The sequence below is a fragment of the Pongo pygmaeus genome, chromosome 1, assembly GCF_028885625.2.
Source record: "Pongo pygmaeus isolate AG05252 chromosome 1, NHGRI_mPonPyg2-v2.0_pri, whole genome shotgun sequence".
In the NCBI taxonomy this organism is placed as follows: Eukaryota; Metazoa; Chordata; class Mammalia; order Primates; family Hominidae; genus Pongo; species Pongo pygmaeus.
The window spans coordinates 24,841,051-24,863,405 of record NC_072373.2 but is presented as its reverse complement, the minus strand read 5'-3'; the positions used below and the strand labels follow the sequence as shown (position 1 = coordinate 24,863,405).

At 43.8% G+C, this 22,355-nt stretch overlaps 1 protein-coding gene across 1 annotated transcript in view; it reads right to left on the bottom strand.

Annotated features, from left to right (window-relative positions):
• The window catches only part of NVL (nuclear VCP like), a 549,783-nt gene extending 527,700 nt beyond the window's left edge, over nt 1-22,083 (bottom strand). Inside the window, exon 1 of the mRNA XM_063672577.1 lies at nt 22,079-22,083. The gene's annotated coding sequence lies outside the window, so the exon portion shown is untranslated. The remainder of the gene's footprint in view (nt 1-22,078) is intronic.
• Nucleotides 22,084-22,355: the final 272 nt, after the last annotated feature.

Genomic DNA, 22,355 nt, shown 5'->3' with positions numbered 1-22,355 from the left:
GATGGTGTTAAGCCATTCATGAGGGATCTGCCCCCACAATCCAGTCACCTCCTACCAGGCCCCACCTCCGATATTGGCAATCAAATTTCAATATGAGATTTGGAGGGGACAAATATCCAAACTGTATCACCATCCTTACTCTGCCCTGTGCCCATTCCAGGGCAAGGTCCCTCCCTTTGGGAGGACCATGAAGCCAACTGGCCACGTGGACCAGGAGTGAAGATTCCTGGATGCTGCCGCCCTCCCGAGGCCCCATTCCTGTCTATAGTATCCTGAATGGAGGTCAGGCTGGGACCCGACCCCTCTTTTCAGTGTCATATTCTCTGCTAATAATGATAACCATTGCTGTCGAGTACTTGCTATGTGCTGGATGCTCTGCAAAGCACTTGACATATGCAGTCTCATTTAATCCCCACATCAGTATTATGGAATGGGAATAATTGTTGTCTTCAATGCATAGTTGAAAATATTAAGGCTTATAGAAGTCTAGCAATTGATCCAAGGTCACAATTGCTAATAAGTCATGGAGCCTAGACTTCCACCCAAGTCCTTTTGACTCCAAGGCTTTGACCATTTTCTCATTCCTAAAAGGGTGATAGAATCCAGGAGGACAGTGGGATGTGAGATAGAAGAGAAAAGGGAATGACGATGGGACAGCAGTGTGGCTCTGCTGAGCTCACATGTTTCACAGCAAGCAATTCTATGTGAATGATTATAATCGGAAGGATTTTGGCTACAGGATCTTGTGCAAACTTCTTAACCTTTAGAAACTCAACTTTCTTATCTGTAAAATGAGGCTAATAATACCTCCCTTTCAGTATTCTTGTGATAATTTAAGTAAATTATGTACAGAATGCTTGTTGAGCCTGTCTCACAATTGGTGCTCAACAAATCTCGATCGTCAGCGCTCCACCCGATGGCACTTCCATTCAAAGAGGGGAAGGGAGGATTATGTAGATAAAAATGGGTAAAATGCTTCTTCTGGTAACACATGACGACAGTCAATGAATCTTAGCCCTCTCCATCTTTGGGGTGGACCGTTCCAGGCATGCAACATGAGTAGCAGAGCTCAGCCCTCTCAAGAAAATCTCCCCTTTGCATCCTATTTTTAGGTTTGGTAATTGCACCAATGTTGAATAAAGTTGTCATCGTTACGACAGTTTTGTTCTCCTACATAAGAGATGAATGCAGCCAGCAAAATGCTTTGACAACAATTAATTGCACTCATGCTGTGTCGTTACACAGATCCATTTCCCTAACCCTTTCTCTTCCTGGACTTGGGCTGTTCTATTTTCATCTGTGCTCTGGCAAATGACTGTTTGGACAGAGCCTTCTCCAGGCCTTGGAGCTGCCAGTCCAAGCTGGATATCTTGGGGCTGCCTGTGTTCCTGAGGCTCAGGCAGAAGGCAGTACTCACTGTGGGCATTTGAAGGGGGCATCCTGGGACATGCCCTGTGACTTGGCTCATCCCAGGCAGAGGAGAGGAGGAGCTGACCAAGGGAGTAAGCCTTCAGGACACACTCACACATTCTAGGGAAAGGTGGGGGTAAGTTTTAGCTTTTTTTTGTTTGTTTTTTAGACGAAGTCTTACTTTGTTGCCCAGGCTAGAGTGCAGGGGCATGATCTCAGCTCACTGTAACCTCCGCCTCCTGGGTTCAAGTGATTCTCCTGCCTCAGCCTCCTGAGTAGCTGGGATTACAGGTGCCCGCCACCATGCCCAGCTAATTTTTGTATTTGTAGTAGAGATGGGGTTTCACCATGTTGGCCAGGCTGGTCTCAAACTCCTGACCTCAGGTGGTCCACCCGCCTCAGCCTCCAAAAGTGCTGGGATTACAGGCATGAGCCACCATGCTTGGCCAAGTTTTAGCTCTGTCCAGTTTAGCAGGGGGCAGGCTTTCCTTGTGGGGAGCGGCACGTGATGGAAGCATTTCACACAGCTGCATTTGCAGAGGGAGACCTCAGTGCCCACATGTCGGATTGGGTTTCAGTTGCTGCCTATGAACCAGAAATAGAAATAGAAACAGGGTCAAAACAGCCACAACAAAATAGCATTTTCCAGGCTTTGCTCCCACCCACCCACTCTGTGGTCATTTCTGCCCCTGTTAAATTCTGCCCAGATAGTTTTGGATACACCAAGGATGCTATGAACTTGACCTCTTAGCTACCATGTGATGCCCACATTTCTTCCCAGCCAGTGGCGTGCTAAAGCTGACTTGTACAGGCTTATGCGAGCCAACTGTTTAGTTTTTTAGGGATTTTACTAAATAGTTATTAAACAGAGCCATTATTAAAACTGAAGTTACGTAAACTTACAATTAAATAAATAATTTTAAAAACAAAGGTAATACCTAGTCAAACTCACCACTTCCCAATTATTTTACTACATTTTACTTGAGGTTATGTCTATTGTATCTGTGGCAGAAATGCTGTGTGACGGTATGCTGCTGTGTATCTCTTCCCAGCTTTGCATTCAGTGATGACCCATTGATTGCTTGAAATTGGCCATGGTGAGAGTATTTACTCTCTGTGGATGTCCCCCTCCCTCGCCATTCTTAGGGCTATTCCTCTACATGCACGGCCTCCTCTAGGCAGGCCAGTCTCCTCACTGGACCCCAGAGTACCTCAAGGGGCAGACACATACCTTTTGGCTTAAAGAAGCAACAGTCTGAAAAGGTGGTTTTATATCCTGGAGTTTGACTGCCTGACAGCCAGCAGAGAGACTTAAATGCCACCACAGTGTTTCTGTTCAAACATCAAACAGGAGTCTGAGCAGTAAACCTTGTCCTTTTCAAAAATGCTTGACACATCGGAAAAACAAGATCACCTTTCTGGTGGTTTTATATTTCTGATCTTCTAGAGCAGAGGAGGTAGGGAAAATGAGAGCCCCACTAAATACCAGTCCCCACATCAAATTATAACGAAACCCATCAATCAGGCCCCCATGCCTGGGACAGTCTGTTTTGATTGCTGCAATCAAAACAGCAGGGCAGCACTAGAGGCTTTGGGGGAAGTTTTGTAAGTGGCTTCCTAGGACACATCTTGCGATGCTGTTCTTATTTTCCCAGAGCTAAGTTGAAAATAAGTGTGATGTCGAGGTCACTTCCTAGACTCTATAAGCCCTCTCAGTGAAATGGAGATGCCCAGCAGATGAGCCAGATCCCCAAAGGACGGTTAGGAACCCTGCACTGTAGCAGACCAGTCTTTAAAATTGGCAGTTCTATGTTCTTCAGTAATATTTTATGCTTGCATTCAAAACACCTGTGCCCCGAGATGTAGCACATACCTAATGGTGTTACAGGTACTAGTGGAAAAATTAGTCATAAGGACCCAACGGCAGCTCTAGCATAACCACTTCTAGGTGAAAATAAGAAAATGAGGCCAGATCACATTTTTCATTTGAGACACATGCCCCCCAGGTCTGCATTACTGGGAAATCCCAACATAGATTTCAGCCTCACAGTTTGAGGGAGCCCAGCCCATGCCAGGTGCAGACATTCAGCCCCAGTTGGATAATGATACTTTCTAGGGAGCTAAGTAGTGGTAACCCAACAGCGCTGGTTCACGGAAGGTGGAAGGCCATCCTGAATGAGTACCGTGGGGCTTTGCAGTTGACCCTGTCCTCTTCACTGCTTATTATCAGTGACTTTCAGATGAAGGCAATTGATCAATTCTGGACTAACACAAAACTGAAAAGGATTCAATCAGGGCAGGAAGAGATTTTTTAAAAAATATCATAAGCTCAGACTCACTAGAGGAAATACAGTAGGCATACATGAAAGATCTTAAGATTGGGCTCAAAAAAGTCAGCAGCAAAATATAGAAGGGGTGAAGGCAACCATGTGCTTTAGGAGGGACATTGAGAAATCTGAGCCTGCCCATAGCAGGGCATCCAGAGTCAATTTCACAGGACTGGGGAGAGAAGTCTAAAAGACTGTCTTCAAAGACATGAAGGCTCCAAGAGGGTAGAAACCAGGACTTGGGTGAAAACAGCACCCCCACCCCACCCCTTGCTCTTCAGATGGTGTTGGTTGAAGCAGTTGCTTCCCAATGAGGATTCTGGAGAGGTGTTAGACGAAAGGACTGTTCTGTGGTCAAATGTGTGTGGAACTGTTGGGCTAAACACAAGCAGTCCTTTTCAAATCTGTCTCAGCGGGAACCTTTGGTCAGAAGCACCAAGAGGGGCACTGTTTGCAAAGCGCTTTTCTGTGAAAGGCAGCAGTGGAGACTCAGCAGAGAGAGGCATGAGGCAGAGCTTTCTGGGGTTGATGGAAGACTGAGGGATGAGTGTGTAGCATGGGATGGAATGGTTCCAAATATGGAACCAACTATCAGAAGTACTGTAAAGAAATAGGACTTGCCCCAAATTGAGCAAAACACAAGGACAAACCGCATAATTCAAATGCAGAAAAAATAGAAAGGGCTGAATTCAGGATACCATCAATTATAAGCCCTTTGAGGATAGGTATTTATTTAGAAAACTCCAGAGTTGGCTTTGTCCTTACTAGGCCCACAGTAAATATATGTTGAATTAAATTGAATTTTCGATGATTAGAACCAGCAGAAGGCAGAGATAACTTCATAGTAAATAGGAATCAGTATCCCAGGGAGGAATGTTAAGGCAACGTTGCAGCCCCATGCAGGCTGTGTCCTGGCAATATCCTGTCAGGTTCAGTAGCAGTAAAACAGGCAAGGGCATGCGAAGGGCATCAGCAGATTGTCCTTTACCACTGCAGAGATCACTCCAGACTAACGTGGAGTGGTTTCTTCTTCTGAATTCTTCTCTTTCTTCTCTGAATCACTAAAACATATGACTCCTAGGCCTAAAGGAACAAAGACGACTGGCTTTCTGGAGTTGCAGAGTGACTATCGTTAAACTCCATCACTTTTTTTACATGTAACAATTTAGAAAACATTAACCAAAAACAAAAACCCAAACAAACAAAAAGGCCAGGCCTTTGCATGTTGTTTATTGGCATGAGAGAGTCTGGCTTATGGCCAGGGGAGCAGCAGTTGGGGAGTGACACACAGGAAACCCGCCCACAGTGCCCCAGGTGTATAAGAGGTGGTCTGAAGTCCTTCATTGGCTCAGCTCTTGTCCAATGTTTCTGACAGAAATGGCTCAGTGGCTCCTGCTCTGCCCACAAACCCTTGGAAGTTCTCCAAGCTAGGGCTGTGAGAGGGGAGGGAGGGGATGAGAGCAGAGTATATGGACAGCAAGAGTGACTTTAAACTAATCACCTCTACAAGGTTTCCCTTTTTTCATATCCAACATTTCTGAGGGTTGGTTGGCCTGGTCCCAAGGGAAGCAGGGGAGAAGGCAGGATTGAGCTAGTTGGGTAATGTCATCTGAACTGGGCTCAGTCAAGGCACTACATGCCCCCCTCCTCCTGTACCTGGGAGAGGCCAGAAGCCTGGGAATGGGAGTGGTGGTGCTGAATGATGGGTGATCCCAGGGGTATACAGTTGACTCCAGGGTCCAAGGCTATTTGGGAATGATTGGGAACTCTGGGGTTCATAATCTGCTGCCTTCCTGAGCCTGGAGTTCCAACTGGGGCTGTGATGTTAATCAGGTGATCAGTGAACTCCTACCTCATGGAATGAGCTCTGGTCTTGGAATGAGAAGGACCTAAACTGGAATTCTGACTCTACTTCTTGTCAGTTGGGTGATGTTGGTCAAATTTCTCAACCTTTCTGAGTCCCAGTTTACTCAACTACAATATGGGAGCGGTAATGCATAATTTTGTGAGGATGATGTGAATACTAAATAAGCTTATTTACATGAAGTCAATTTACAGTATAGAAAATGCAATACCGATATGAGGGGTTGTTACTATTATAGTCACAGAAGGAGCTGACTTTTCTTCTGCTTTAAGAGTATGCTTAAAATATGGCTGTATCTGAGAATATTGGATGAAAGTGCTTTAGGAATTGGCTTTGGGACAAGAGGGAAAGAAATTGCTGCCCAGCTCTTGTTTGTTTTTTTTTTTTTTCAGGGGCCATCCTTGTCTTGTTAGAGGGTCCTAGACCTCTGTAAAGGTTGTTGTCTAGTTGGAATACAGGGCATCTTTGACACTGCAGTTTTGAATCCCCCAGGTCAATTTTTTACTCTGTATCTAAAAATACAAATTTTAAAATGAGAACCTTAGCAATCTTGATAGCTTTTCACTGAGAAAGATATTTCTAGAGTGAACTCCATTGGGCCAGTTTAATTCCTTGGATAATTTTTAATATAGAATTAATAAACTATTTCTAAATTTTTCCATTTTCATTTTTCTAAAATTATTTCCCTGAGATCGATTATTTTCTGTGTAAATTTTATGACAAAGATTAAATTTATTAGTCAGTTTTTGAAAGTTATAGCTTCTGCCATTATGAGTTTTCTATGAAACCACCAATTTACCAAGTTCAAATCCCCAAAGTCAAATTTTGCAACACCACATTCTTTTATCAATGTCTAGTCATGAACACATTTTATTATGGGATGTTTTAGCCACTGGAACTATTATTTGAACGTTTTACTAATTCCATTCTCTCTCCATATCAAATTGTGCGGTTTCCATTGTTATCAGTCAGAAGCAGTTCTTCAGTACATTCATCTGTCACACATTTTATCATGGGCTACTTTAAACATTGTCAAATTTATTTTATTTTGATTATTTCTACCAGAAATATCATTGTATTCAGGAATGCTATTTCATTTTTACTTCTTAACTCTCGTGTGTTACTGTTATTAGCAGTCGTCTTTGGACGTTTCTTGATGGCTCCTTTGGCTGGGATTGGCTGTGTCTTTGGCCAATAATCCAGTTCTGTTGTGCCCTTTCCGGTAGAGAAAGCGAAGAGGTCAGAGTCAATGTAAGGGAGGGTTGGAATGTCCAAATTTGATTGGAGCTTTAAAATAAGATGAGAAACATGGTCGGATTTGGCTTTAGAAAGTCCATTCTAGCTTTCAAATGGAGAATGAATTGGAGAAAACAAAAGTGGTTGGGAGATGGTTAGAAACTACTGCAGAAACCCAGGTGAGAGAAAAATTGCAAACATTTATGTAGCACTTACTGTGTGACAAGCATTAGTTTAAGCATTTTGTAAATTTTAACTCCTTCTATCCTGATGACAACTCTGAGGAGGTAAGTATTATAACTACTTCCATTTTACAAATGAAGAAACTGAAGTACAGAAAGATTCAGTACATGTCCAAGATTACAAACTAGCAAGGAGGTAGGTGTGGATCTAGAATTTAAACCTGGGTAGAGGGACTTCAGGGACTCAGCCCTTGACCCCTCCAGTGGTTTTCTCATCCAAGAAAGAAAAGGGTGGCAAGGAGGAGGTTTTTGAGAAATGCTATGAGAAAATGGAAATTTTGGGGCTTGGTGAAAAGGGTACGTTTCTGGCTTTGTATGTGGTAGGTGGTAGGGCTATTCCTTGAGAAAGGGAAGTTGTTTAGGGGAAAGATAATGTGTTCGGTTTTGAAGCTGAATAGGAGAATTCTAGCTATAGCATACTAAAGAGACTTACTCTGTTTTTGATGTTTGACTACTGACACCTTTCAAGCCCCATAACTCCCCCTCTTCCTTCTGTTTCCCATGTGAGCAAACTAATAAGAAAGTTTTATGCTCCCTCCCTTGACACCAAGGAAGTTCAAAACCTGGCCTACGTTGGGAACCCTCACCTTGGACCCAACCCCAAGCAACAGCAAAAGCCAGAGCCAGTCACCCCTCCTTGCTCTCTCAAGCCATTTTTGGACATGCTTGGGAGCCTGCCCTGCTCTCCCTGAAAGCCTCATTACGTGAGTGATGAGTCTGTTCATCCTCTCTTGGTGCATGTGAGGCATTAGTCAGTTCTCAACGTCCAAACCAAATTTTGGGTCAGAAGTTGGTACAACCTTCATCCCGCACAGCAGATTGGGAAATGTAGTCTAGGTGGGTTTTGGTGAGCATGTAGCTGTCCCCACCACGGATATGTTGAGTTTAAATGTCAATTGGTCATTGAGATAAGATGTTTAGAAGATTGTGGAATAGAAGTGTCTGAGGAAAGAGTTTTGAGCTGGAGCTGTACATTTATAAATCACCTTCTAGGTGATGAAAGGAGAAAAAGGAAAGAAAAGGAAAAAGAATAATTCTGTTCCTAATGTCCTTTTTGTTTAATTTTCATGTTCAAAGATTGCTTTCAAGAACCCCACCAGCAGTAGTTGGTGTTGGGGGGTGGGCGGTGGGGATTGAGTAGGAAGATGTTGAAACCATTTCAGAATGAGCAGCATTTATACACACACACCACACACACACACACACACACACACACAAACACACACAGGCACGCACTTTAAAAAATGATTTGGCCCTTCCAGTTTCCTGCTCTTTTAAGCCTCCAGTGGGAAGAAAAAGGAAGTAGCAGGCTAATTGGAGAGAACTGTGAGGGAAAAGCAGAGTTGGTAAAAGAGAGAGGAAATCAGTTTGCTATTTTAAGGATATAAAAGTCTTCCCATAAGCCATTATGTCTTCTTGGCAGTTAATTTCATTTTGAATGAAGTTGAGAGGTAATCTGATAGGTTTTGTTATTTCTGCAAATAATTCATAAATTCAAATGAACTCAGAACTCTGGCATAGAATGAAGGAGGATTTCAAAGTCTGACAAGGTGATAATTACCAGGACTGCACTGGGACTGACAGCTGGTATTGGAATGATCTCCTTTTTATTGAAATCCTCGATTAGGAAAAAAGACAGTTAAATTCAGTTAATCTGAAGCAGTCAGCGGACCTGAATTGCTTCAGTGCAGACCAGCAGAGCTGATGTGTGTGGAGATGGCAGAGTCTTTGTGGCTGATTTAGAACATCATACATAGAAGACTCTCACATTTTACTGATGACAGTAAAGAACAGTTCAGATATTCAGAGAAGAATGGCATGTTTACTTCCAGAATCCTGGAGCAGCCTTAGAAAGGGAATCGGAATACATTTATTGCACTAGCAAGCTCATTTGTAGTAGCTCCCACTTTGCTCAGGCTGGAGACATATTGATGCCTTAGTTGGTTACATTCATTCTGCCATCTCTCCCCTCTCCATTGCTCCCCTAGCAGAAAGTGAAGACAACATAAATATTTGTCTGAGGAACCAGAGGAAAGTTGGGCTTTTGTAAGCAATAAAGTATTGCTTTATGGTAAGGATACTTAAGCAGATAGAATATCTTCTACAACCTGAAATATGTGTAACCTTATGAAAAAAACACAGTTTACGTAAGTTTAAGTTTCAAGATGACCATACAGGCATTGGATAGAGTGTGTATATTAGAAAATTAGTACCTGCAAGTTATTCATCTGTTTATTCATTCATATATTATTTGTCCACTCATTCATTCATTTATGCCATACAAGTTTATAAAACCTCTGCCATGTACAACATAAAATGCATAAAGATGAATAAGATGAGGCTTCTTCTCTCAGTCCCCCAGGAGTTCACACCTGTCCATTTCTCTGCCTCTGTCTGCATCCATCCATTCATCCATCTGATATGCCCACTGGGACCTCAGGGTCCTTAGAGGTTTAACCAAACTTCAAATCCTCACTATCATAGCTCTGTGAAACTCCGAAGTCCTCTTTATGGTTTCTCTGTGTCCCTGAGGCTTACTCCTTTTCCTGCTCTCTGCCTCTGTGCTTTAGGGCTTCCTGGGTGGTCTTTATTCCAATACATCAGCATGGACACAAAGGCTTGCCCCTTCACTAGTTTCCACTTCTCCAGTTGTGTCTCAACTATTTTGTGAGTTTAATAATTTTACTCAAGATGATAGGGAGGGGCAAAGGGAAGAGTCATATCATAGAGCCTTTGCTCTTCACCCCTTTCTTCTCCCTTTATCTCATTCTTGTGTTTCTTCTCCAGGTGCACAAATAAATGTGACTTCCAAACTCCCTCCCTCCATATATCCTATACTCTTTTTTTTTTTTTTCTGAGACAGAGTCTCACTCTGTTCCCCAGGCTGGAGTACAGTGGCACAATCTCGGCTCACTGCAACTTCTGCCTCCCAGGTTCAAGCAATTCTCCTGCCTCAGCCTCCTGAGTAGCTGGGATTACACGCATGCACCATCACACCTGGCTAACTTTTGAATTTTTAGTAGAGACAGGGTTTCACCATGTTGGTCAGGCTGGTCTCGAACTCCTGACCTTGTGATCCAAGGTATGAGCCACCACGCCAAGTCTATATCCTACAACCTTATACCAAAGTAAATCATGCCCTGGAGGCTCAACTTTTACCCCAAGTCAGTTGATCAAAAAACCATTTTCTGAAAAACTTTTCCCCAAAAGGATTTCTAGAAAAGAAAATTTCTTGCCCCCAGTACCGTATATTTATCCATGTACTTCTATCTTAAAACCCCAGTCTTAAGACATAGCATGGATAGATGAGTGAACGTGAATGAAAATAGGTGGTTGACAGGCAGGTGAATAAGCAGTAAGCTTTGAAACTAGTGTCAGCTTCTGTGTATCTCAGAAAAAGAAAATGAAAAACTTTAACAATTATAGTTCTGTTCGCATTTCTTATTAAACTAATGTTTTTAAAGTAAGTATCTTGGCCTGAAATCATAGATAGCAAGGTACAGAAATGCACTCAATTCTGTTTAAACAAAAGAGCGTGTATCAGTTATCTATTTCTATGTAATAAATCACTACAAAACTTTGTTGCATAAAACAGCAAGCATTCATTATCTCATAGTTTCTGAGGACCAGGAAACTGGGAGATGCGTTGCTGGTGGTTCTGGCTCAGGAGCCTTCTTGAGGTTGGAGTCCAGATGTTGGCCAGGACTGCAGCCATCTGAAGCCTTGATCAGGGTGGAGGATTTGCTTCTGAAGTGGCTCCCTCATAGGGCTGTTAGCAGGAGGCCTCAGTTCCTCATAATGTTGGCCCCTTTTCACAGCGTGGTACGTGGCTTCTACCAGAGTGACTGGAGAGAGAGGGAGAAGTCAATGTGTTTTATGACCTAGCTTGGGAGGACCCTGCACATGGGCCTGGTAGCTAGGAGGTGAGGATCAAGGGCCATCTTGGATCCTGGCTACCACAAGGCATTTACTTATGAGCATCAGAGTCAATTTTATGAACATCTGGGAGCCCAAAATCAGTTTTATAGGTGGACTGGGAAGACAAGAACTTGTGATCTCTTCCATTCTTTCTTCTTTTTAGTTCCTTTTCTTCTCCTAGTGCTCACAGCTTAACATGACCACTTCAGGATCCAACTTCATATGCTTTTCAGTTCAGCATTAGCAACAACCATAATAACAATGTGTTTTACTATAATTTTTTTTTGAGACAGGGTCTCACTCTGTCACCCAGTGCAGTGTTGCAATCTTGACTCACTGTAGCCTCAACCTCCTGGGTTCAAGTAGTCCTCCCACCTCAGGCATGGTGACAAATGCCTGTAGTCCCAGCTACTCAGGAGGCATGAGCCATTGTGCCCGGCCTCACTAATGTACTTTACGATTTTTATTTTTGCAATGGCTAGCATTTCTTTAGCAGTTGTTTGTCTATGCAGTATGTTAACTACATTGCCAAAGTGATTACATTTAATTCCAAAATCGTATGCCTATTTTGCAAATGAGGAAACTGAGAATAAGTGATATGTCAAAGGTTACAGTGCTAAAATTTCTGTGCCATTCATTTCAAGTTCTTTACATAGAATCTCACTGGTCATTGCCAATCAAGTTTCCCTGTGTGGCCAGAAAGATGCATGTCATAGCAGAGAGGCTTCCCGGTTCTGAGGCTGTGGGCACAAATACTAAGCTAGATGAAAAAATTGAGCATGGCAGGAAAGTTGATTAGCATATCTGCTACAGGAAAAAAATCACTTCGTTAAGCCTAAGACCTTGCCTTAATTGCCACCATTAGTAAATAGAAATCTGCTTGCAGAGTGTGTAGATAGCAGCTAAAAGCATTAAACGTACTCTGAAAGATTTTCTCTCAGGATATCAGCAGTTTAAATGTATGCTACTTTTTTTTTCATGTTAATTTTTTGCCATCCTGTGGCTTGCTTTACAGCTAGTGAAGAAGCAGGGGGTTTTTGAATGAGATACGAGCAAAAATTCTAGAGGATGGGTCTATGGTGGGTGTGTTTTTCAAATATACCTCTAGCTCCCCCACCAATAGAGCAGATAAGAAGCCAGGATATCCCCAAAAGAAGTAAAAAAATAACTTAAATACCAAGCACTTCATCCAACTCTATCATATTTTTGTCTCATTCCAACTTTATATGTATTTTTTTTGTTTTTCAGAAAACCAGGGTGGCGAATAGCAGGAATGTGGATAAGTAGGAGACAGGAGTGAACGTTCATTCATTCATTCATTCATTCAACAAACACGTGTTGAGCTTTAGTGTGCAAGGTGTCATGCTGGGGGACGGTGTATTCAGAATTCATTCACCGTCTTTTGATAGTATTTACTGAGTACTTTTTAGCTCCCTGACACCCTGATAGGTGCTGTGAAGGTTTAGGGGAAAAAAAGTGAGTGAGTAAGTTAAGTGAGACAAGCTTCTTGTTCCAAAAATATCTTGAAATATCATTGGGAAAAGAGAATCAACATGAACCAATTGAGGAATGAAACAAAGTAGTCATTAAGTGCAAATTTTTGTGGTACAATCTCTGGGAGCACCAGGAATTTTTAGAGGAGGCTGATGAGGAAGGTAGGAGAGCTGGGGAGACTTCTTGGTGGAGGTGTCACTGCAGTGGGGCTCTGATAACATGCAGACCATGCTGCTGTTCTCATAGGGGGCTGCTGCAAAGAGCCAGGACAGAGAGATGGGGTCGTAAGTAAGAAAAGGGACACTCTGGAGAAAGTCCCATGACTCTGACTTGGTTTCACCCTGAGTCAGACATTTTCCTGTGTACATCTCCCCTTCCCATTCCCCTCCAAAAGTCCAGAGCGAAACTGGGTGCTTCTGATGAACACTCAAGTTCAGACTAGGCCAGGTTAGAACCTTGTGAGCCCTGACCCTGCAGCCCACACTCCCCACTGGACTCCAAAGATGAGAATTCCACCCAGAGGTGGGGACAATCCCCTGGAGCCTTTGGTCTTTCTCTGGTTCTAACTGAGGGGCCAGGGGCCAGGATGGGGTGGGGTCAGAGGACAGTAACCAGGGAATATGGCATGACAGCACAGCTGGAAGGGACTGGTATTATTCAATCCGGAGAACACAGGAAGAGGAAATAAAAATGATTCTTAATTACATCAAAGCTCTTATACAGTGAGAGGCTGGTGAATTGTGCTGTTTTCTCTAAAGGCATTTGAATAAATCAAAAGGGCCATTATAAAACAGTCAGAAAGTTTGGGGTTAGCACTGTTGGGCTTCCCCCCCACCTTTGACATGACCTGACACCTTGGCACAATCCACCTACGAGGGGACTTTTAGGATTTTCCTAGGGTGGCCAACCATCCCAGTTTGCCCAGGACTTTCAGTGCTAAAACTGGGATGGTCCTGGGCAAACCGGGGACCAAGAACACCTCTTGTATACTTACCTTCTCAGTTCTGCTGCTCCTCCTGGCCCTGGCTCAGGTGTGGTCCCCTCTAGCACTGCCCAAATAAGGGAATGGTGACCTCTCGAGATGGAAGAGAGTAGTCCCAAATTGAACTGAGAGGGAATTTGCCCAAGAGCACATGATCCGATGGATCAGGACAGATTCCTGGTCATAGCTGGAACCTACTGTGCCTTGCAGCAGACCTGGAGGGCACCAAGAGAATAAAACTGGAATAGTGAGCAAAGTCTGACACCAGGGGTGTTGGGCACAAGGAAGATGACACTGCAGAAAATGAATCTATTCTTTTTTTGTTTGTTTGTTTGTTTCGAGACGGAATCTCGCTCTGTCACCAGGCTAGAGTGCTGTGGTGCGATCTCGGCTCACTGCAACCTCCAACTCCCTGGTTCAAGGGATTCTCCTGCCTCCGCCTCCCGAGTAGCTGGGATTACAGGCACGCGCCACCACGCCCGGCTAATTTTCGTAGTTTTAGTAGAGATGGGGTTTCACCATGTTGGCCAGGATGGTCTCGATCTCCTGACCTTGTGATCCGCCCACCTTGGCCTCCCAAAGTGCTGGGATTACAGGTATGAGCCACCACGCCCGGCCAAAAATGAATCTTATTCTTGTGCCCAATTACCCCAGGGCGGGAAAACAGCCCCTGACAAAATGGGCAGATCCGCAGACTCCATCTTTCTCATTCTCACACGAGTGAACTTAGTCACGAATCTCGTGGCTCCTGCGAGACTTGTCAGGCACAGTTTCTGACAGTTAACAAGACTGACTTTCTACTGACTGAACTTACTTTTCAAGGGACCAAATTTCTTTGGAATCGTTTTAATTTTATCTTAAACAGAAATAAGTTTTTAAATTTTTTAAATTTTATTTATTTACTTATTTTTAGACAGAGTCTCACTGTCATCCAGGCTGGAGTGCAGTGGCGCAATCTCAGCTCACTGCAACCTCTGCCTCCTAGGGTTCAAACATTTCTCCTACCTCAGCCTCTGAGGTAGCTGGGATTATAAGCACCTGCCACCATGTCTGGCTAATTTTCATATTTTCAGTTGAGATGGGGTTTCACCATGTTGGTCAGGCTGGTCTCGAACTCCTGACCTCAAGTGATCCATCCGCCTGGCCTCCCAAAGTGCTGGGATTACAGGCGTGAGCCACTGCGCCCAGCTTGATTTTATTTTAATTGAGTAATTTTAATTACACTTAAGCATTTCTAAATGCTTGGCAACATGCTGAGTGCTTCATTTGAGTTATTTTACTAAACTCTCACAATAATCCTATAGGTAAAGTGCCAATATATTCCCTGTATTTGCAGGTGAAAACACTCAGGTCAGGGAAGAAATCACAAGGCCAGCAAGCTGAGAATCAGCCAGTGCGTCTGGCTCCAGAGCCCATGTTTTGAACTATGCCATGGGCCTGGGTTAACCTGTTGGCTGAAATGAGTTTTAGAGATTCTGGATTTTACTTTGCTGTCCAAGAGATACCCTCTATTTATAGTTGGCTTCAGTAATCAAGTTAATAACCAATAACAATTATATTTAGCTAATTTTATTAGAAACTATCAACAATCCTAAAAATAGTCTCTGTTGGTGATCATGTTGATTCTCTTTTTTTTTTTTTTTTTTTTACCCCGAGGCAGAGTCTCACTCTGTTGCCCAGGCTGGAGTGCAGTGGTGCAATCTCAGCTCACTGCACCCTCTGCCACCTGGGTTCAAGCAATTCTCCTGCCTCAGCCTCCTGAGTAGCTAGGACTACAGGCGTACACCACCATGCCTGGCTAAATTTTTTTTTTTTTTTTTTAGTAGAGACAAGATTTCACCATGTTGGCCAGGCTGGTCTTGAACTCCTGACCTCAAGTGATCCTCCTGCTTTGGCCTCCCAAAGTGCTGGGATTACAGGCATGAGCCACTGTGCCCGGCTGTTAATTCTCATTTTTAAAGGCAAGGACATGGTGGCAAAGAGAAACAAAGCTATGATTCTATTTAAAGGATCATTACTATGATTTTGAACAATTTAAGATTACACTGAGGATGAGAGTTTACTAGTTTAAATGCTATTTTTCATGCATATAATTGAAAGGAACCAAGCTTAGGCTGTCAGAGGAGATGAAAGAGTGATTTGGGACCTGAGTGCTCACTTCAGGAAACTCGCAGCTACATCCTCCATGCTTAGATTTCAAGTTCCCAGACAGGATGCAGGAGAAGGAACTCGGCCTGTGCAGGCCTTTAGTTTGAAAATTTTTCAGTGGTTTGAGCCAAACCAAGCACCCCAGGTTACATCCCAGTGATAAAACTTAATTGGATTGTCTAAAACAGTCTAGTCTCTGGGAAAGCCTAAAGTTTTAAGATTCGGCATGACTATGTGTCAGGTCCTAAACAGGGGACAAGGATGTAAAGCCAAATAAGACATAGTCCCTGCTTCCAAGAACCATATAAGAACTTGTTTCCTCTGCGGGGAGCATGCACATAAACAAATGAAACAATGCAGCTGTGACCAAGATTTGTCCTGGCCCTAGAGGAGCAGATGGGAGGGCCTCCTAAACCAGCTCAGGGGTGAGAAGACTTGGGATTAGGGAGAGTATTCTGGAGGAAGGGGGCCTGAGCTGAAATATGCACTTGGCCCATCTTGGAGCATTTGTAGCTACCCAGAGTTAAGAGTAGTGAAGAGCTTGGGCTCTGAAGTCAGCTAGAACTGAGGCTGAATCTTGGCTCTGCCAGTTATTAGCTATGTGACTTAGGTGAGCTACTTGTCCTTTCCAAGTCTCAGTTTTCTGATCTTATAGGAAGATGATAATACCAACTTTTATGGGGGTATTGTGATGAATCAATGTACGTGAAGCTCTTAGCTTCGCAAGAAGTGCTCAATTGATGGCAATGTTATAGTTGCTATATGTTTGTCTGAGAGTCCCATTGTTATAGGACCAACAGGTTCATGTGCTCCCTGTGCAATAATAGACCAATGCACTGAGACAGCAGTGTTTGCAGCAGAGAAAGAGTTTAATGATTGCAAGGCAGCCAAGAAAGGAGATGAGAGTAGACCATCACATTCATCTTCTGGAGGAGTTTTGCGCTGAGGTTTACAAGATAATTGTGGAGGGCAAGGGGCTGGAAAACTGGGGTTGTGGATTGGTTGGGGTAAGGAGGATGAAGTTATTAGGATGTTGAAACTGCATTCTTTGCGAAGTCAGTTTCTCATGGGGTCCTTCAGACCAGCTGATGTCGTAGTGTCACATGGTGTGCAGGACCTGAAAGAATATCTCAAATAGAAAAATTAACACTTCATAATGTTCAAGTTGTTATCTATAGAGCAGTAACGGGGAACTCTAATCTAGGCTCCATGTGATTCTGAGGCACTAGGCATCAAACAGCTCTGAGGAAGTGGGCTAGAGAGCAGGCTGGCCTCACGATGAATGCTGAGTGTATTGCAAGCTGGATTTATTTTCATTTATCTCCCCCTCTTCTTCCCTGATTAACTTTATAAAGTTTATAGGTATGGTTTCACCATGTGATGGCTGCTGGGCAGGAGCTCAGTCTCCTGTGTGGGCAGCCAGGGCTGTAATTTCAGAAGAGTCAGGGTCACCAGATCCCTCTGGAGCCCCTAAGCCCCTCCTTTATCCTCTCTTGATGTTAGAACGCTATTGACACAAGACAAAGCCTTCCATTTTGTAATCCCATGAGCATTAACCAGGAAGCCATCCAGGAGAAGGCAATTTCAGAGGATAAATCTGCTCCAGGCTTTTTTTCCTCAAAGTAGTTTCTGCACAAACAGTGTTACTACCACGTGGGGCATGGTGGAAGGTGGAAAGACAGGAAAAGAATGAGGAGAAAGAAAATTGGGGGACACAGAATCAAAATTCCCCTGGATTTGTCCAGGTATATGCTTGGTGGTAGTGTGCTTGGGAGGAAAACAGATGGGGGAGCTGGCAGGGTCACTCCCTGGATGACTTGGGTGGACTTGTGCTCCTGGCTACCAGTCAGGTCTCATCCTAGGACCCTGCAGCCTAAGCAAGCGGCCAGCTCAGTGGGGGCTGGGAGTCTGGGCTCCTTGGGATGCTCCCTTGCTTATCTTGCTCCTCTTGGCCAGGCCCATTTCCTCATTTTTCCAAAGCTAGAGTCCAGGGATGTGGGGACAGACTGGTCAGACAGTGGCTCCTTCAGCTAAAGATTCTGTTGCCAACAGAAGCCTGAAGGATATGATACCACAGGGCTGGGCAGGGGTGTGGGTTTTTCCTGATGGCAGCCTTGGGCATCGATTTATCTAATTTCTTTGACATTTTCTCCCAGTATTTCCCTCTCTTGGGGTAAAACGTTTCCCTGAATCACTGCTATTGCTTTCCTGCAATGGACTCTAAGGTATTGGCCAGTGACTCGCAAATTGCAACTGAACCAAGAAGACCTCATTTCTGGGGTGGCACTGTCCCAGTGAAGATCCTGGTCCTGGCCACGTCACTATCTCTGTCAATTCCCAGTCCTGACCTTCTGGTCTTTCATTCTCATATAGCCTTAAGTTGTGCCATAACACCTCTCTCCACTTGGAGTTGATTGCTTTTCTGTCCTTTGAGGCCAAGTGGAGTTATATAAATCACCCATTGCAGGTGAGCAGGAAAATATTTTACTGGAAGGGCTGACCTGTATCCAAATAGTCATGTCTAAGATGCAAAAGTGGTGGATAAAAATAAGCCATGCTCATTAGATGGCTCCCTGCCCTATATAGCTGCTCAAAAACCTACGTCTTGTTCTGCCCAAGTGTAAATAGTCTCCCTATTTAGAAATGGCACAGTGGGAGGTAAATGAATTGGCTAGGAGCAACCAGTCATAACTCATCACGTTGAGAAGCTTAAAAACTCTTTATGTGAAAAATACTAATGCTGTGAGTTGCTGAAAGCCAGGCTGTGTGCTAGGAGCTTTACATACATTATCTTATTTAATCCTCCCACCACCTCTGCAAGGTTCTTCTTATTCTATTTTACAGATGAGGAAAGTAGGCTCAGCAAAGTTAGGTTAAGCTTGCTCAGGGTCATGCAGATAGTGACAGTGAAATTGGCAATCAAATATTGGTCACTCTTGTTGGGACAAAGCCCAGTGTTCTTCTCACTGGACCTCACTGCTAGGGATTGGCCAGGATGATGAGGTTATCAGGTGCATTTAGAGACCTGGTCTCTTATTATTGTCAGATGACTCTTGGTCTGATCCTTGGCTGAAAGGTATTCTGCAGTGAGGCTGCTTGTATGGAGAATAAAGCTTGAAATTAAATTCCCTCTTGCCGTGGTCATGTCCATCCCTGGCTTCCCTGGATCTCAGCCCGTTGGCAGGGCTCCTGTACCCTAAATGATGACCCATGTGGTAATGACACTATTGTACCCTGCCTGCCTCTATGCACTGATCTTTCCTGGATTTCCTAATGAGAATGGCCATTGGGATTTTGAAGCAGTCCGATAAATAGTGCCCGTATTCCCTGTCCATATTCTGAATCAGAAATAAGGCAGAGAGTAAGGAAGCTGTAGGCCAAATCTCATCTTAGTTATAAATAAGTGCTAGATCGGAGAATGTAGTTTACTGCAGGAGCAAAATGAATTTCTGTTGCAGAGGAGTAGGACACAAAATCCAAGATGAAGGTTGGCTTGCAGAAGTTTATTAGAAGTCCTTTTGAGATCTATACCAACAGGAGGGGAAGGAATGGAAGCAGGATTGGCAGAGGGAAAAGTCAAGCAGTGCTGCAGTCTTATCAAAGGTCTCAGCCGATTCTGTGGAGCATGTTGGGTCTTTATACTTTTTTTGTTGTTGTTTTAATCTAGTCTTCATTTTTACTGAAGTTACCATGTTGAAAAACTCTCAATTGTTGTCCTAGGGTTACTACAAACAACAGATCCTGGCTATGACCACTGCACCAATTGCCAGCTACTATGAGGCAATGACTTACAACCCTTCTGGCTTTAAAAAAATTATTAACTAAAAAAATGCTAATACTGCTATATGTGAATATTTTAGTTTGAAATAGTATCTGTTCATATTTTACTTTGGAAGATGACTCTCTGACACCCTCCCAAATGAGTTATATCGTCTTCTTTATTTGCAGCACTCACAGTTGTATTTATTACTTTTTTCATTGACAAATAAAAATTTTATACATTTCTTGTGTACAACATGATATTTTGAAATATGTATACATTGTGGAGGGGCTAAATTGAGCTATTTAACATATGCATTACCTCACGTACTTACCATTTTTTTGTGGTAAGAACACTTAAAATCTACTCTGTTAGCAATTTTCAAGACTCCAATAGATTGTTATTAATGATAGTCATCATGTTGTACAATTGTTCTCTTGAATCTTTATACTTCTATATGGGCTGGTCATTGCGTTCAGGCTGCTTCTGAAAAGGAGGTGTGACCTGGGGAGGCAGCAATCTTTGGTCAAAGGCAATTCCCAGAGAGGGCTATTCGCTGAGGGCTGTCAGCCAGAAGCACTCACCATGCAGGAAGAGAAGACCTTCAGTCCCCAAGATGGATCTTGGAGGCTCATGACAGCATTCACTGCATGGACCTCTATTTCATACATTTCCGGAAGCAGCATCTCCAGCATTCCCACAGCCTTGTTCCCTGGCAGGGTAAAATAAAGATTAGTGGGACAAACTACAGCTTCCATCGCAACTGATATTCATTGTCTCCCTCATCCTCAGGAAACACCTCTCCTGGTTGAGTCACACTTCTTGACAGTTGGTGTGACTTAGACCCTCATCTCTAATGACTCCAGCCCCTGGACATTATGCCTTCCTCAGGCTCTGGTTGATGAACTTGCCCATTGATCATCAAAACTGGTCAGAGGAAGTGCCAGGAGGTGCACAGTGGATCATCTGGGTGCCAGATTTCTTTGTGTGCCTACTGGGCACAGCAGCTCTCTTTCCTCCTGCTGGTCAGGGCCAATTTCCTCTGCCAAGATGGTGACTCCACTTCTTGTGAGGTTCCTTGGCACAGGCCCCAAGTGTCCTGGCAGCATGTGCTACATCCTTTGGTAGGAATGTTCCCCCTCTGGAACCTGGACCTCTACACCTGAAAAGCCCAGAATAGAAGGGATAGGAAGCACAAAGTCCCCAGTGGGTTACGAGCAGTGACGGTAAATGGGGCCATGCCACTATGGTTTCCTACTACTGAACCCTGGAATTAGGTTTGGTAACTCACCCAATCACAGCCCAGCCGGGCCTGGGAAGGGTGAAGCAGGGTGGATCAGAGTTACATCAGCTTCCTCCTCCTCCCTTATCCCTGACTTCATTCTCATACAAGGAGTTCGCTCCTGGAAGAACAATGGAGGATGTGTACTCTTTGGGGACAGTCCCTTTTTTTTTTTTTTTTTTGAGATGGAATTTTGCTCTTGTTGCCAGGCTGCAGTGCAATGGCACGATCTCAGCTCACTGCAGCCTCCACCTCCCGGGTTCAAGCGATTCTCCTGCCTCAGCCTCCTCAGTAGCTGGGATTACAGGCATGTGCCACCATGCTCAGCTAATTTTGTATTTTTAGTAGAGATGGGGTTTCTCCGTGTTAGTCAAGCTGGTCTCGATCTCCCGACCTCAGGTGATCCTCCTGCCTTGGCCTCTCAAAGTGCTGGGATTACAGGCATGAGCCACTGTGCCGGCTGACAGTTTTATTCTTAAGAGGAAAAGGGAGCAACTGAACCAAGTATGTCCAATTTGCTCTTCCCAAGTTAATCGATGAGGTATCACATGACTTTCCCTGTGGCAGAGTGAGTGCAGTGGAGGAGAGATGCTGACAGTGTTGTGCTAATGGGGCTCCCTCCACTTGGAAGGAAACAGCAAGGATTGTGAAGAATTTTCTTTCTTCAAAAGCTCTGAAGTGTTGTTTATTGAGCACTTACTCTTTGCCAAGCTCCCTGCTCAGTATTTTTCTTATCTTCACAACAGTCTTTTGAGGTGGGGACTATTTTTGCCTCCAGTTTATTGATGATTAAGTAAAGTACAGGGAAGTAAATAAATTGGCTGAGAGTCGAACCCAGTCAGGCCCCCAGGCCTGGGTCAACAATGGTTGACCCAGGCTCCGAACCACTAATTTAGTAGCTCTTTGGCTGGTTTGCTTAGGAATCATCTGGGGTAGTTTGTGACAACTCAGATCCTGGACCCAGCTTCAAAGATTCTGATGGGCTTGAGGCAAGGCCCAGAAATCTGAATTTTTAAAAAAATTTAATTTAATTTAATGTTTTACGTTCTGGAATACATGTGCGGGACATGCATGTTTGTTACATAGGTAAACATGTGCCATGGTAGTTTGCTGCACCTATCAACCCATCACCTAGGTATTAAGCCCTGCATGCATTAGTTATTTATCTTGATGCTCTCCCTTTCCCTGCACCCCCCATGACAGGCCCCAGTGTGTGTTGTTTCCCTCCCTGTGTCCATGTGTTCTCATTGTTCAGCTCCCACTTATAAGTGAGAACATGCAGCGTTTGGTTTTCTGTTCCTGTATTAGTTTGCTGAGGATAATGGCTTCCAGCTTCATTCACGTCCCTGCAAAGGACATGATCTCGTTCCTCTTTATGGCTGCATAGTATTCCATGGTGTATATGTACCACATTTTCATTATCCAGTCTATCATTGGTGGGCATTTGGGTTGATTCTATGTCTTTGCTATCATGAACAGTGCTGGAATGAACATATGAATGCGTGCATCTTTATAATAGAATGATTTATATTCCTTTGGGTATATACCCAGTAATGGGATTGCTGGGTCAAATCGTATTTCTGGTTCTAGGTCTTTGAGGAATCACCACACTGTCTTCCACGGTGGTTGACCTAATTTACATTTCCACCAACAGTGTAAAAGCATTCCTATTTCTCCAGGAATCTGAATTTT